Source organism: Balaenoptera physalus, assembly GCF_965194825.1.
Source record: "Balaenoptera physalus genome assembly, chromosome: X".
NCBI classification, from domain to species: domain Eukaryota; kingdom Metazoa; phylum Chordata; class Mammalia; order Artiodactyla; family Balaenopteridae; genus Balaenoptera; species Balaenoptera physalus.
Genome location: NC_138903.1, coordinates 101,483,912 through 101,500,787, shown reverse-complemented (window position 1 = coordinate 101,500,787; position 16,876 = coordinate 101,483,912). Strand labels below are relative to the sequence as shown.

Here is a 16,876-nt window from a genome sequence, read left to right as displayed (position 1 = left end):
CAGAAACTCTGCAGGTCAAAAAGAGTGGCATGATACATTAAAAGTGATGAAAGGAAAAAACCTACTACCAAGAATACTCTACCTAACAGGGCTGTCATTCAGAATTAAAGGAGAGATCAAGAATTTTGCAGATGAGCAAAAGCTAAAAGAATTCAGAACCATGAAATCAGTTTCAGAAGAAATATTAAAGGTACTACTCTAATTGGAAAAGAAAGACCACAACTCCACAACCAGAAAAATGAAAATTACAAAAGGAGAAAATCTCATTGCTAAAGACAAATATATAGTAAAGGTAGTAGATCAATCACTTATGAAATTAGTAAGAAGCTTAAAAGACAAAAGTAGTAAAATCATCTATATCCACAGTAAGTAGTTAAGGGATACACAAAACAAAAAATTTGTAAAATATGATGTCCAAAACATTAAAAGTGGGGAGGGGCATAAAAATTCAGGTTTGTTAAAATGCATTTGAACTTAAGAGATAGCAACTTAAAATAATCATATATTTATATAGATATGTATAAAGCTCGTTGTAACCACAAACAAAATCTATAATAGAAATACACACAAAAAGAGAAAGAAGTCCAAACATAACACTAAAGATAGTTATCGAATCAAAAGGGAAGAGAACAAAAGAAGTATAAATGAATAAAATAGAACTACAAAACAACCCCAAAACAATGAACAAAATGGCAATAAGTACATACCTATCAATAATTACTTAAATGTAAATGAATTAATGTTCCAATCAAAAGACATAGAGTGGCTGAACAGATACAAAAATAAGCCCCATCACTATGCTGCCTACAAGAGACTCACTTGAGATCTAAAGACAAGAGAATGAAACTGAGGGGATGGAAGAAGTTATTCCAGGCAAATAGAAATGAAAAGAAAGCCAGCACAGAAATACTTATACCACAAAAAAATAAACTTTAAAATGAAAACTGTTACAAGAGACAAAGAAGGACATTACATAAGGATCAAGGGATCAATCCAAAAGAAGATATAACAATTGTAAATATATATGCACCTGACATAGGAGCACCTAAATGTGTAAAGTGAATATTAACAGATAAAGGGAGGAATTGACAGGAACACAATAATAGTAGGGGATTTTAACACTCCACTTACATCAATGGACAGATCATCCAGACCAAAAATCAATAAGGAAACACTGGCCTTAAATGATACATTATACTGGATGGACCTAATAGATTTATATAGAACATTCCATCCAAAGCAGCAGAATACACATTCTTTTCAAGTGCACATGGAACATTCTCCAGGGTAGATCCCATGCTAAGCTACAAAACAAATCTTAGTAAATTGAAGAAGATTGAAATCATATTAAACATCACATTGCAACACTATGAGATCATAAATCAACTGCAAGATAAAAACTGCAAAAATCAAACACATGGAGGCTAAACAATATGCTGCTAAGTAACCAATAGGTCTCTGAAGAAATCAAAGAGGAGATCAAAAAATACCTGGAGACAAATGAAAATGAAAGCACAATGATCCAAAATCTATGTGATGCAGCAAAAGCAGTTCTAGAAGGGAAGTTTATAGTGATACAAGCCTGCCTCAGGAAACCAGAAAATCTCAAATATACAACCAAACCTTACACTAAATGAACTAGAAATAGAACAAAACCCCAAGTTAGTAGAAGGAAAGAAAGCATAAATATCAGAGTAGAAATAAATAAAATAGAGACTAAAAAAAAAAAATAGAAAAGATAATAAAACTAAGAGCTTGTTCTTTAGAAAGATAAACAAAATTGATGAACCTTTAGCCAGACTCATGAAGAAAAAAATAAGAGGGGGTTCAAAACTATAAATTCAGAAATGAAAAATGGGAAGTTAAGTCAACATCACAGAACTACAAAGGATCATAAAATATTACTATGAACAAGTCTATACCAATAAAATGGACAACTTAGAAGAAATGGATAAATTCCTAGAAACGTACCTCCCAAGACTGAATCAGGAAGAAATAGAAAATATGAACAGACCAATTTGAGTAATAAAGTTGAGTCAGTAATAAAACAAAATTCCAGGAACAGATGGTGACAAAGGGGTATTCTACCAAATATTTAGAAAAGAGTTAGTCTATCCTTCTCAGACTATTCCAAAAACTTGAAGAGGAAGGAATGTTTCCAAATTCATTCCAAAAGGCCAGCATCGTCCTGCTGCCAAAACCAGAAAAGATATCACAATAAAAGAAAATTACAGACAAATAGAACTGATGAACATAGGTACAAAAACATCCTTAACAAAATATTAGCAAGCTGAATTCAACAATACATTAAAAGAATAATAGACCATGCTGAAATGGGGTTTATCCCAGGGATGCAAGGATGGTTCAGTATTCAAACATCAAGCATGTCATATACCACATTAACAAATTGAAGAATAAAAATCATATGATCCTCTCAATAGATACAGAAAAAGCTTTTGACAAAATTCAACATTGATTTATGATAAAAACTCTCCAGGAAGTGAGTATAGAGGGAACATAAGTCAACATAAAAGGCCATATATGACGAGCCCACAGCTAACAACATACTCAGTGGTTAAAAGCTAAAAGCACTTCCTCTAAGATCAGAAACAAAGAGAATGATGCCCCACTCTCACCACTTTTATTCAGCATAGTATTGGAATTCCTAGCCACAGCAATCAGGCAAGAAAAAAAATAAAAAGAATACAAATTGGAATGGAAAAGGTAAAACTGTCACTGTTTGCAGATGACATGATATTATATATAGATGCATAAAGATTTCTACAAAAACTACTAGAACTCATCAATGAATTTGGTAAAGTTGTGGGATACAAAATTAATATGCATAAATCTGTTGCATTTCTATACACTAACAGCAAACTATCAGAAAGAGAAATTAAGGAAACAATTCCATTTATAATAGCATCAAAAAGAACAAAATACCTAACATTAAGTCTAACTAAGGAGATAAAAGACATGTATTGGAAAACTATAAGACACTGATGAAAGAAATTGAAGATGAAACAAACAGATGGAAAGATATACCGTGTTCATGAACTGGAAGAATTAATATTGTTAAAATGACCATACTACCCAAGGCAATCTACGGATTCAATGCAATCCCTATCAAAATACCAAAAGGCATTTCCTACAGAACTAGAACAAAAAATTTCCCAATTTGTATGGAAACACAAAAGACCCTGAATAGCCAAAACTATCTTGAGAAAAAAGAACAAAGCTGGTGGTATCATGCTCCCTGATTTCTAACTACACTACAAATCTACAGTAATCAAAATAGTATGGTACTGGCTCAAAAAACATACACTTAGGTCAACGGAAAAGAATAGAGAACCTAGGAATGAATTCACAGTTATATGGTCAATTTATCTATGATAGAGGAGTCAAGAATATACAATGGAGAAAAGACAGCCTCTTCAATAAATGGTGTCGGTAAAACTGGACAGCTACATGTACAAGAATCAAACTGGACTACTTTCACACCTCGTATGAAAATAAACTCAAAATAGATTGAAGACTTAAATGTAAGACCTGAAACCATAAAGCTCCTAGAAGAAAATGTAGGCAGTGTGCTCCTTAACATTGGTCTTAGCAATATTTTTTTTGAATAAGTCTCCTCAGGCAAGGCCAACAAGGCAAAAATAAACAAATGGAACTACATCAAACTAAAAAGCTTTTGCAGAACAAAGGAAATTATCAACAAAGTGAAAAGGCTGCCTACTGAATGGGAGAAGATAAATGATGTAACTAATAAGGGGTTATCTGCAAAATATACAAAGAACTCACACAACTCACATAAAAAGTAAATAGCCCATTAGAATAATTGGCAGAGGACCTAAGCAGACATTTTTCCAAAGAAGATATACAGATGGCCAACAGGCACATGAAAAGTTCCTCAATATCACTAATCACTGGGGAAATGCAAGCCAAAACCACAATGAGATGCCACCTCACTCCTGTCAGAATGGCTGTTATCAAAATGACAACAAATAATCATTGTTGGTGAGGATGTGAAGAAAAGGGAACAATTGTGTACTGTTGGTGGGAATGTAAATTGGTGCAGCCACTATGGAAAACAGTATGGAGATTTCTCAAGAAATTTAAAAATAGAACTACTGTACAATCCAGCAATTCTACCCCTGGGTATTTATTCAAAGAAAACAAAAACACTAATTTGAAAAGATATATGCCCTCCCGGTTCATGGCAGTGTTATTTATAATAGCCAAGATATGGAAGCAACCCAACTGCCCATCAATAAATGAAAGGATAAAGAAGATGTGGTATATATACATATATATATATATATATATATATACACACACACACACACACACACACACACACACACACAATGGAACATTACTCAGCCATAAAAAGAATGAAATCTTGTCATTTATGACAACATGGATGGACATAGAGGGTATTTTGCTAAGTGAAATGTCAGAGAAAGACAAAATAATGTATGATTTCACTTATATGTGGAATCTAAAAAACAAAATGAACAAACATAGCAAAACAGAAACAGAGTCATAGATACAGAGACCAAACAGGTTGTTTCCAGAGGGGAGGGGGGTAGGGAAGGAGAGGATTGGTGAGGGAGATTAAGAGGTACAAACTTCCAGTTACAAAATAAATGAGTCATGAGTATAAAATGTACAGTGTGGTGTATATAGTCAATAATTAAGTAATATCTTTGTATGGTGACATACTGTAACTAGATTTCTCATGGTGACCAATTTGAAATGTATAGAAATATTGAATCACTATGTTGTGTACCAGGAACCAACATAGTGTTGTAGGTCAATTACACTTCAAAAACAAATAAACAAACTCATAGAAAAAGAGATCAGATTTGTGGTTACCAGAGGCGGGAGGTGGGAGGAGGGGGAATTGGATGAAGACAGTCAAAAGGTACAAACTTCCACTTATAAGACAAATAAGTACTAGGGGCACAATGTACAGCATGATAAATATAATTAACTCTGCTGTATGTTATATATGAAAGTTATTAAGAGAGTAAAGAGTTCACATCAAAAGGAAAAAAACTTTTATTTTTTAAATTTTGTATCTATATGAGATGATGGATATCCACTAAACTTATTTTGGTAATCTTTTCATGGTGCATGTAAGTCAAACCATTATGCTGTACACCTTAAATTTATACAGTGCTGTACGTCAATTATATCTCAATAAAACTAGAAGAAAAAATGCACATTTTTTTGACCATCAAAATGTACAAACTCCCAGCTATAGTCATGATGCAGTAGCAGGTATCAGAGTCAGATTTAACTTCCTGCCACAAAAAACTATAAGGACTCGTAAGTAAATACTATCATTTTCTAATAATGGTGGAATAGTTTATAGAAGACTAGGTCTCCTGCTGACAACAATCAAAAGCCTGAACAAAATTTAAAACACCCAACATGCGAAGATACTTGAGAGTGAACAAAAGCAGGTAGAAACTACAAGGGACTGCGCAATCAGAAAGAGGACAAGGTACAGGCAGGAGGGGGCTTAAAATTTCTATACAAAATTCCCTCACATTCTTCTTTGACACCTGAGTCCTTTATTTGTGACTCTCCAAGGAACTCATGGAGCAAGCAACATTTGAGAGGTTGAAAATATTTAATAGAGATCTCAACAGTTTTCTACTGAAAAGGAAACAGAGTTGGGAGTTTGCATCACCCCAAATTAGGAAAGCTTAGTAAACACCCTGGCCTTTTCATTTATACTCAGAAGGAGCATGCCTTAGGAAAAAAGCCAATTTCTTGAGAATAAAGGATTTGACCTAGGAATAAAAGCAAACCTGGAACCCACCATAAAAAAGCAAAAACAAGGCCTCCATAAGAGTATGTGTATAAAATTACTAAATATACAAAGAAACAGAAAAATGTGACCCATAATAAAGAAAAAAAATAACAATAGAAATAGATCCACACATGACCCAGATCTTGAAATTAACAGACAAGAGCTTTAACTATGATAAATATATTAAATCATCTACTAGAAAATGTAAACATATGGTTGTAGAGGTGGGAATTTCAGGATAGATGTGGAAACTAAAGAAAAGAGGAAAGCCTCTAAAACTGAAAAAATTCATTATTTAAAATTAAGAAAAATCATTGGATGGGATCAATAGAAGTAATGATCAATGAACTTGAAGAAGGTCAATACATATCACTCAAATTTAAGCAAAATGATGAAACAAACTTTTTTAAATTGGACTTATTTTTTTCAGCCATGACAGAGTCCTTGGCATCAGACTTGCCATCCTTCCAAACACAATGATAAAACTGGACAGAATATGTGAGACAACTCTTTTCAGGCATTTGTCAGCATTTGGTATAGAATTTTGCTTTTTAAGATAAGGGAAACACATGAAATAAGTCCTTTATTCACTCTACCCCTCTCTAACTGGAGACAATTTCTTGATTGTGACACAGGGAAATGGAGCCCAAAAAGGGATGGGCTCTCTTGCTGAAATAAGCAGGCAGAGATCAGAGTTCAGGGCTGCCAAAGCACCTGGGACTTTCTGGGAAAGATATAAGAGAAGAGGGAACCATGCAGAGGAGGAGACCAAGAAGTATTTGTGAGCATACCCTCCAGGAATTTGATTGAGGGCTCGGGTGCACATCTGCAAATGAGACTCCATAAGGCCTAGCAGAGAGTGGTAGCTATGGGGACAAGAGCATAACAAATATATAGAAGTTACACAGACCTAGAAGTTAGAGTCTGGCCCAGCCAGAAGGGAGACACCACATTAACACATCACTAACATCTTGAGGATTCAGCTGAAACGAAGGAACAGCCATGCCTAGCAGTAAGGATCATGGCCTTAAAAGATGCACCATAATAAAGACTAAAACTGAACCTCAGCAGGATCAAGAACAGACAATAAATTAATAGCATGCCACCCCCAAATTGAACACTCTTTAAAAGAAACAACACATTCCAGACTCTTTGCAATGTATCATTTACAGTGCCCTGCATAAAATTACAAAAATATAGATAGGCTAAGAAATAAGAAATTAAGATATTAATTACACAAAAAAGCAGTCAATGAAAAAAGATTCCCTGTACCACTTAATATTGGAATGATCAGATAAGGAATTTATAGCAACTGTTATTAAGATGTTCAGGGACTTAAAGGCAAATGTGGTCCTAATGGGTTAAGGGATGCTAACTCTCAGCAGAGAAATGTAAATTGTAAAATGAATAGGATGGAAGTTTTGGAATTACAAGGTTAAATATTTGAATGAAAAATAAACTGCATAAGTTTAACAGACAAGTGGAGATGGCAGAAGAAAGGAACCATGAACTTGAAGATATTTATACAAATTAATCAGAAGAACAAAAAGAAAAAAAATTTAAAAATAGAGTTTCAGTGACCTGTGGGACAATATAAAGCACTCTGACACACACGTAAACTGGAGTCTAAGAAGAGGATAAATAATGGGGCAGGCAAATATTTGAAGAAATAGTGGTAAAAACTTCTCAAATTTGGTGAAAGGCATTAACCTACAGATCTATGAAGCTCAACAAATCTCTAGTAGAATAAACCCAAAGGAAACAAAACATAAGAATATTATAATCAAAGTACTTATAACCAATATAAATAAGAAATCTAAAAAGTAGCCAGAGAAAAATGACACATTTCATAGAGAAGATTAATATAGAAATATCCAAGGACTTTCACATCAGATTCCATAGAGAACGGAAGATAATAAAACTTTCTTTTAAGAGAATAAATATAAACCATACAAACTCACAGCCGTCAAACCAGAATTTTATGTTCAGTGAACAGATCCTTCAAAAATAAGGGTAAAATTAAGGCATTTTTCAGATAAACTAAAGCTGGAAGAATTTGTTGCTAATAGATCTTCATTAAAAGAAATGCTAAAGGAAGGTCTTTAGAGGTTGATGGAAATGATACCAGGTGGAATTTCAGATCTACTAAAGGAAAGAGGAACATGTGAAACGGTAAATATATAAGTAAATGTGAAAGACTAACTTTTGTTTTATCCTAATTTCTTAGAATGTATAAATGAGGTTTTGAAGCAAAAATAATTTAAATTTAAGGTTATGTCAGTAATATATGTAGAAGTAGCATACATGAAAACAACAACAAAAAGAAAAGGCTTGGTAAATGAAATTATACTATTTTAAATTTCTTACATTTCTGAAGTCTGAAGTGGGAAAGTGGTATATTATTGAATTTAAGGATGGTTATGAGCTAAGAAAGCATGTGGTAATTCCTAGATTAACCTAGATCAACTAAATATAATTTAAAAGATGTGTGGTTAAAAAAACAATAAAGGAACTGAAATGTAATGTTAATAATATTTGGTAAACAGAACAGAAAGCAAGAAAAGAAGGACAGAGGAACAAAAATCAAATGAAATAAATAGAAAGCAAAGAAAAAGATGTCAGACTTAAATCCAGTCATATCAATAATTATATAAAATGTAATTGGACCAAATACTCCAGTTAGAAGACAGCACTTTTTATAGTAGGATAAAAAAGCAAGACAATCACTGTCTAAAAGAGATGAACTTTAAATATGAAGACACATACAGTCATATCTTGCTAAATTTACTTATTTATATTAGTAGTTTTCTTTTTAGTATAATAGATTCCTTAAGAGTTTCCACATAGACAATTGTTATCTTCAAGTTAAAATGTTTTAACTTTTCCCCCAATCTTTTTCTTTTTTTTATAAATTTATTTATTTATTAACCTAAACGACTATGTTACCCCTTGCTCTTTAATGTATGGTCTGTGGCCGGTGGCATTGGCGTCACCTGGGAACATTTTATTTAATTTTTTTTATTTTTGGCTGTGTTGGGTCTTTGTTGCTGCATGTGGGCTTTTTCTAGTTGTGGTGAGCGTGGGCTACTCTTCGTTGTGGTGCGTGGGCTTCTCACTGCGGTGGCTTCTCTTGTTGCAGAGCACAGGCTCTAGGAGTGCGGGCTTCAGCAGTTGTGGCACGCGGGCTAAGTAGTTGTGGCTCACAGGCCCACTAGTTGTGGTGCACGGGCTTTGTTGCTCCGCAGCATGTGGGATCTTCCCAGACCAGACTCAAACCTATGTCCCCTGCATTGGCAGGTGGATTTTTAACCACTGCACCACCATTCTCCCAATCTTTGTTATCTCTATTATTTATATTTGCCTTATTCACTGGCTATGAACTAAAGTGAGTCAAAATGGAAAGAAATAGAAAATTGAAATTTCTCTTCATCTATTAAAGTAATTGAACTAATATTTAAAAACTTCTCCAAATCCAAATGGCTTCATTGATTAATTCTTTCAAACATTTAAGAGAGAAACATCAAATTTACACAAATGGAAAAGTAAGAAATACCCCTCACTAATGTTATGAGGCCAGCATAACCCTGATATGAAAACCTGATGACTTTATCTGATAGGACTTTTATAGAACAATATCATTTATATACATAGATACAGAATTCCTCAATAACACCTGTAAATCTGTATATAAACTCTACCTCAATTGTTGACTGATCTTTAAACTACGCAGGCACAGAAGAAATATAAGAGGAGTACACTAAAAAAGTAGGAGCTGGAAGCCAAGAAAACTGAGCAGAGGCATTAGATGCTGCATAATGTGAGGGACACAAGTTTTATAGTTTGAGTACAGAAAGGTAACTGCCTACTATAAGGCAAAAACAATAATCTTCACAAGAGAAAACAAACTCCAGAATATCACAAAGTATAAAAATGTCCAGTTTTAAATCAAAAGTTATTAGTTATCCAAAGGAACAGAAAGGTGGGAACCACAATCAGTGAAAAGAGAAGTCAATATAAGTAAACTATATTTATTGGTCGCTGATATTGGATTTAGAAGGGGGGGTGGGATGAATTGGGAGATTAGGATTGACACATATACACTACTATGTATAAAATAGATAACTAATGAGAACCTCCTGTATAGCACAGGGAACTCTACTCAGTGCTCTGTGGTGACCTAAATGGGAAGGAAATCCAAAAAAGAGGGGAAAAAAAAGAAATCAGTTGCATTTGTATACACAAATAACAAAACATCTGAAAAAGGAATAAAGAAAACTATCCCATTCACAATAACTTCAAAAACTATAAAATACTTAGGAATAAATTTAATCAAGTAAGTGAAAGATCTGTTCAATATAAACTATAAGACCTTGATGAAAGAAATTTAAAAGGACACAAACAAATGGAAAGTTACCCCATGTTCATGGATTGGAAGAATTAATATTGCTAAAATGTCCATACTACTAAACCCATTTATAGATTCAATGCAACCCCTATAAAATTCCATTGGCATTTCTCACATAAATAGAAAAAGCAATCCTAAAATTTGTATGGATCCACAAAAGGCCCTAAATAGCCAAAGAATCATGAGAAAGAAGAACAGAACTGGAGACATCACACTTCAAAATATACTGCAAAGTAATTTAAATGGTATGGTACTGGCATAAAAATAGACACATAGACCAATGGAACAGAATAGAAAGCCCCCAAATTAACATCTACATATATGGTCAACTAATATTTGATGTGGCGCCAAGAACACTCAATGGGGAAAGGATAGTCTCTTCAACAAATAGTGTTGGAAAAATTGCATAACCACATGCAGAAAAATAAAATTGCACCCCTATCTTACATCAATCAAAAAGTTAACTAGCAGTGAATTAAAGATTTAAACATAAGACCTGATGCCATAAAACTCCTAGAAGAAAAGGAGGAAGAAGCTCCTTGACATTGGACTGGGCAATAATTTTTTTGGTATGATACCAAAAGCACAAACAACAAAAGCTAAGATCAACAACTAGGATTACATCAAACTAAAAAAAGATTCTTCACAGCAAAAAATAAATCAAAAAATGAAAAGGCAACCTATGAAATGGGAGAGAATATTTGCAAACAATATATCAGATAAGGGGTTAATATTCAAAATATATAAAGAACTCATACAACTGAATTTTATAAAAACAAACAACACAATAAAAAATGGGCACAGGAACCAAGTAGACTTTTTTTTTCAAAAAAAGACATATAAATAGCCATTAGGTACATAAAAAGATGCTCAGCATTACTAATCATCAGGAAAATGTAAATCAAAACCACAATAAGAAGGACTTCCCTGGTGGCGCAGTGGATAACACTCCGTGCTCCCAATGCAGGGGGCCCGGGTTCAATCCCTGGTCAGGGAACTAGATCCCACATGCATGCTGCAACTAAGACTTCTCATGCCACAACCAGGGAGCTGGTGAGTCACAACTAAGGAGCCCTGGAGCCACAACTAAGGAGTCCACCTGCCACAACTAAGACCAGGTGCAACCTAATAAATAAATATATATTTAAAAAAACACAAAATAAGATATCACCTCGCACTTGTTAGAATGGCTATCATCAAGAAGACAATAGATAATAAGTGTTGGAGAGGATGTGGTGATAAGAGAACACTTGCACATTGTTGGAGGAAATGTAAATTGTTGCAGCCACTATGGAAAAAAATATGGAAGTTGTTCAAATAATTCAAAATAGAACTGTCATGTGATCCAGCAATTCCCCTTCCGGGTATATATATCCAAAGGAAATGAAAACAGGATTTTAAAGAGATATATTCACTACAGTGTTTATTTTTGTATTATTCACAATAGCCAAGAAATGAGAACAACTTGTGTGTCCATCAATGGATGATATATATGATATAATGGAGTATTATTAAGCCATGAGAAAGAAGGAAATCCTGCCATTTGCAACAACATGGATGGACCTTGAAGGCTTTAAGCTAAGTGAGGTAAGTAAGACAGAGAAAGACAAATATTATATCATTTCACTTATATGTGGGATCTAAGAAAGCCAAACCTGTAAAAACAGAGAGCAGAATGGTGGTTACCAGAGGCTGGTGGGTGAGGGAATTGGGGATATGTTTTTTAAAGGTACAGACTTGGAGCTAGTAGATACATATGTCCTGGAGAGCTAACACACAGCATTGTGATTATAGTCAACAATACTGTATTATAAACTTCAAAGTAGCTAAGAGACTAGATCTTAATTGTTCTTAACACAAAAAAAGTAATGGCTATTATATGATGTGATAGAGGTGTTAGCTAACACTACAGTGACAATCATATTGCAATATATAAATGTATCAAACCAACATGCTGTGCACCTTAAACAATTTTATACATCAATAATATTTCAATTTTAAAAAATGGACATTTTTTCAAATGCTATTTATACATATATTGAGATGATCATGTGGTTTTTGTTTTTTATTCTATTGATGTTAAACCAACCTTTCCTATCTGGGATAAATTCCACTTGATCATGGTATGTAATTTTTTAAAATGTTGCCACATTCAGTGTGCTATTATTTTGGTATTCAATTAAATTTCTATACACTAGCAATGAACAATCCAATAAATGAAATTAAGAAAACAATGCAACCAAGGGGGGAAAGCGGGCGGGGGGTGGTTGGTGGGATGAACTGGGAGACTGGGCTTGACATATATACACTAATATGTATAAAATAGATAACTAATAAGAACCTGCTGTATAAAAAAAATAAAATAAAATTCAAAAAAAAACCCAATGCAATTTACAATAGCACTGAAAAGAATAAAGTACTTAGGAATAAATTTAACAAAAGAAATCTAAAACTTTTAAATTGAAGAGTACAAAACTGTTGAATGAAAGTAAATAATTTAAATGAATGGAAAAAAGCTTATGTCTATGGATTAGAAGATTTAAAATTGTTGAGATGGCAATACTCTCCAAAGTGATCTAAAGAGTCAACGCAATTCCTTTCAGCATCCCAGCTGACTTCTTTGTATGTAGAAATTGACAAGCCAATTCTAAAATTCACATGGAATTGCAAAGGACCCAGAATAGCCAAAATAATCTTGAAATAGAACATAGTATGAGAACTCACACTTTCTGATTTTAAAACTTACTACAAAATAATGATAATCAAGACCATGAGGTACAGACGTAAAAACAGACATATAGATCACTGGAATAGAATTGAGAGTGCACAAGTAGACCTATGTATCTATAATCAGCTAATTTTCAACAAAGGTGCCAGGACCATTGCTATGGTCTGAATGATTGTGTCCCTCTCAAAATTCATATGTTGACATCCTAACCCCCAAGGTGCTATTAGGAGGTGGGGCTTTTGGGAAGTGATTAAGTCACTAAAGCAGAGTGCTCATGAATGATATTAGTGCCCTATAAAAGAGGCTAGAGAAAGCTCCCTTGCCTTTCTGCCATGTGAGGTTAGAGTGAAAAGATGGCCATCTAGGAAGTGGGACTTCACCAGACACCCAATCTGTCAGTGCCATGATCTTGGACTTCCCAGCCTCCAGAACTGTGAGAAATAAATATTTTTTTGTTTATAAGCCACTTAGTTTATGGTATTTTGTTACAATAGCCTGTAAAAACTAAGACAACCATTCGATGGGGGAAAGAATAGTCTTTTTAAATGGTGCTGGGATAACTGATGTCAACATGCAAAAGGAGGAAGTTGGATCCTTACCTTTCACCATTTACAAAAATTAACTCAAAATGAATCAAAGACCTAAATGTAAGAGGTAAAAATTATACAACTTTTAGAAGAAAACATAGGGATACACCCTTATAATTCTAGCATTAAGAATGTTTTACTAAATGTGACACTAAGAGCACAAGCAACAAGAGAAAAATAGATAAATTGAACTTCATCAAAATTAAAAACTTTTGTACTGCAAATGATGCCATCAAGAAAGTGAAAGGACAACTCACACAATGGTAGAAATACTTAGAAGTCATATGTCTTCTGTGTGTCTTTCATCCAGAACATATGAAAATGCTTACAATTCAATAGTAACAGATAGATAACCCAATTAAATTGGGCAAATGATATGAATATGTATCTTTCCGAAGAAGATATACAAATGACCAATATGTACATGAAAATATGCTCATCATCATTAGCTATTAAGGAAATGCAAATCAAAATCACAATGAGATACCACTTTATACATACTAGGACAGGTATAATCATATATATAAACAGCAAAAAATGTAGGTAACAATGTGAAGAAGTTGGAATCCTCCAATAAGGTTGATGGGAATTTAAAATGGTGCATCAGCTTTGGAAATAATTCAGCAGTTACAATATGATCAAGGAATTCCTTAGTTATATATGCAAGAGAATTGAAAACAGGTGTTCAAAGAAAAATTGCTCCATGAATGTTCACAGCAGCATTATTCATGATTTAAAAAGACTGGAAATAACCCAAATGCCCATCAGCGGAAGAGTGAAAAAATAAGTGGTGGTATATACATACAACAGAATCTTATTCACACTTAAAAGATTACTGAGTGAAAAAGCCAATCACATAAGACCACATATTATATGATCATAACTACATGATATCCCATCTATTGCCAGAGTAGGCACACCTATAGAGACAGGTAATTGATTAGTTCTTGCCTAGGCATGGGGGATGGGTAGGTAGGGGTGGTGATACTTACAAGGTTTTTTTTTTTGTGGTGACAAAAATGTTTTAAAACTAACAGAGGTGATGGTTGCACACATCTATGAAATATTAAAAACCATTGAATTGTATACTTTAACTAGGTGAGTTATATCTGAATTATTTCTCAATCAACTGCTAAAAACTAACAAAGAAAGGAAAAAGGTAAATGAAGTACTAATGTATGCTACAACAAGGAAGAATTGAAAAACATGATATTTGAAAGAAGGCAGATAGAGAAGGTCACATATTGTATGACTCTATTCATAGAAAATGTCCAGAGTAGGCCAATCCATAGAAGTAAAAAGTAAATTAGTGATGTCTAAGGTCTGGGGAGAGAGGATTGGGGAATGACTCTTTTAAATACTTTTTTTTTGGTGTCATGAAGATGCTCTATAATTAAATAATGGTGATGGTTGGTCAACCTTGTGAATACACTAAAAACTATTGAGTTGTACAATTAAAATGGTAAATTTTAGGTATATTAACTATATCATGATAAGAAAAAAGTAAACAGGAAAGGTGGAATGGAGCAACAATAAAGATAAAAGATGAATAGAAAACAAATGTCAAAAACAATATCAATAATCACATTAAATGTAAATTGACTAAACCCTCTAATCAAAAGTTAAAGGTAATCAGATTGAATAAAAAGTTTTAAAAAGAAAACAGAGACTAAATTCTTTGCTGCTAACATGAGGTATATTTTGATTATGAACATACATATAGGTTGAAAGTAAAGAATTGAAATATATACTACATGAAATGATATGCATAAAACACTATAGTACATATTAATTTCAGATAACATATACTTAATAGTATGATTAGTATTAGAGGCAAAGAGGGAGATTGCATAACTAAAAATGGGTTAATATAGCAGGATGATATAATAATTTTAAAATATATATGCACCTAATAACACAGTTCCAAAATACATGAAGCAAAATCAACAGAATTGAAAGGAGAAGTAGATAAATTAAGATTTTTATTTGGAGATTCAATATCAAACTCTCAAAAATTAATAGGATGAATAGACAGAAAAGTAGAAGGATATAGTAGACCTGAAAAGCACTATGAACCAATTCAACATAATTAAGATTTATACAACTTTCACACAACAGCAAGATACAAATTCTATTCAAGCACCTATAGACTATAAACCAGGACACACTGGAACATATCCAGAGACATAAAACAAGACGCAAAAATTTCATGGTCTAAAGGTATTGAAATCATACAGAGTCTGTTCTGTTATTACTGTGGAATTTTGTTAGAAATCACTATCAAAATGTATTTGGAAATAACCCACATATTTTCAAGTGCAATGTGACATTTACCAAGAGAGATCTTTGACTTAACTATTGAAAGCCTCAATAAAGTTAAAAGACTGAAAAAAACACAGAGGGTGATTGCAGAGAAGAAAGCATTTAAATGAGAAATTAATATCAAAAGATACTTAAAAACCCCCATATATTTGGAAATTAAATGTCCACTTTTATATGATGGGTGTATCTAAGAAGCCATAACAAGGAAAATTAGAAAATATTTGGAACCGAATAAAAATGAAAAGAGAATTTATCAGAATTTGTTGGATGCAGCTGAAGCTGCTCAATGCAACTAAATATAATGTGGAATCCTGAATAAGGTATGAAAACAAATAATGGACACTAGCAGAAAATGTTGTGAAATTTGAACAAAATCTGTACTTTAGTTAATAATACTGTATGACATGTTGATTTCCTGTTTTTGGTCATTGTATTATGGGTATACAAAATGTTAATATTCAGTGAAGTAGGATGAGGGATGTAAGGGGACTCTCTGTGCTATTCTGCAGCTTTTCTGTAAGTCTACAATTAGCTAAAAAAATAATAAAAACTGGCATTACCAAGTGGCAATGAAATCATGGATCAACTAGAACTCACGTATGTTGCTGGTGGGAATACAGAATAGTACTGCCACTTTGAAAACTGGTTTGGTAGTTTGTTTGTTTATTTATTTTAAATAAAGATAAACCTACAACTTTGTTTTGACCCAGCAATTCCATTCCTAAGTATTTACCCAAGAGAAATAAAAACAGAGAACCTAAAATAGACTTTGAAAAATAATTCTCATACCAATTTTATTCCTAATAGTCCCAAACTGAAAAGAATGTAAATATCCATCTGGAGATAATTGAATAAACAACTGGTAGTATATTCATGTGATGATATTTACTTAGCAATAAAAAAGAGCAAGTTAATGATAAGTGCAACAAAATGGATGTATCTCAAAATCACTATATTGAAAAACGATGATAGACACATAAAAGAATGCAATGTTTATTTTCATTTAT

At 33.2% G+C, this 16,876-nt stretch overlaps 1 protein-coding gene and 1 pseudogene across 2 annotated transcripts in view; one reads left to right on the top strand and one right to left on the bottom strand.

Moving 5' to 3' along the window:
- LOC309652066 (mitogen-activated protein kinase 6 pseudogene) overlaps positions 1 to 16,876 on the top strand; it is a 52,735-nt pseudogene that overhangs the window by 11,479 nt on the left and 24,380 nt on the right. The window contains exon 3 of the transcript XR_014268785.1: positions 11,680 to 11,819. The product of XR_014268785.1 is annotated as a mitogen-activated protein kinase 6 pseudogene (transcript). The remainder of the gene's footprint in view (positions 1 to 11,679; positions 11,820 to 16,876) is intronic.
- HTR2C (5-hydroxytryptamine receptor 2C) overlaps positions 1 to 16,876 on the bottom strand; it is a 55,622-nt gene that overhangs the window by 24,838 nt on the left and 13,908 nt on the right. The gene's annotated exons all lie outside the window — the stretch shown is intronic.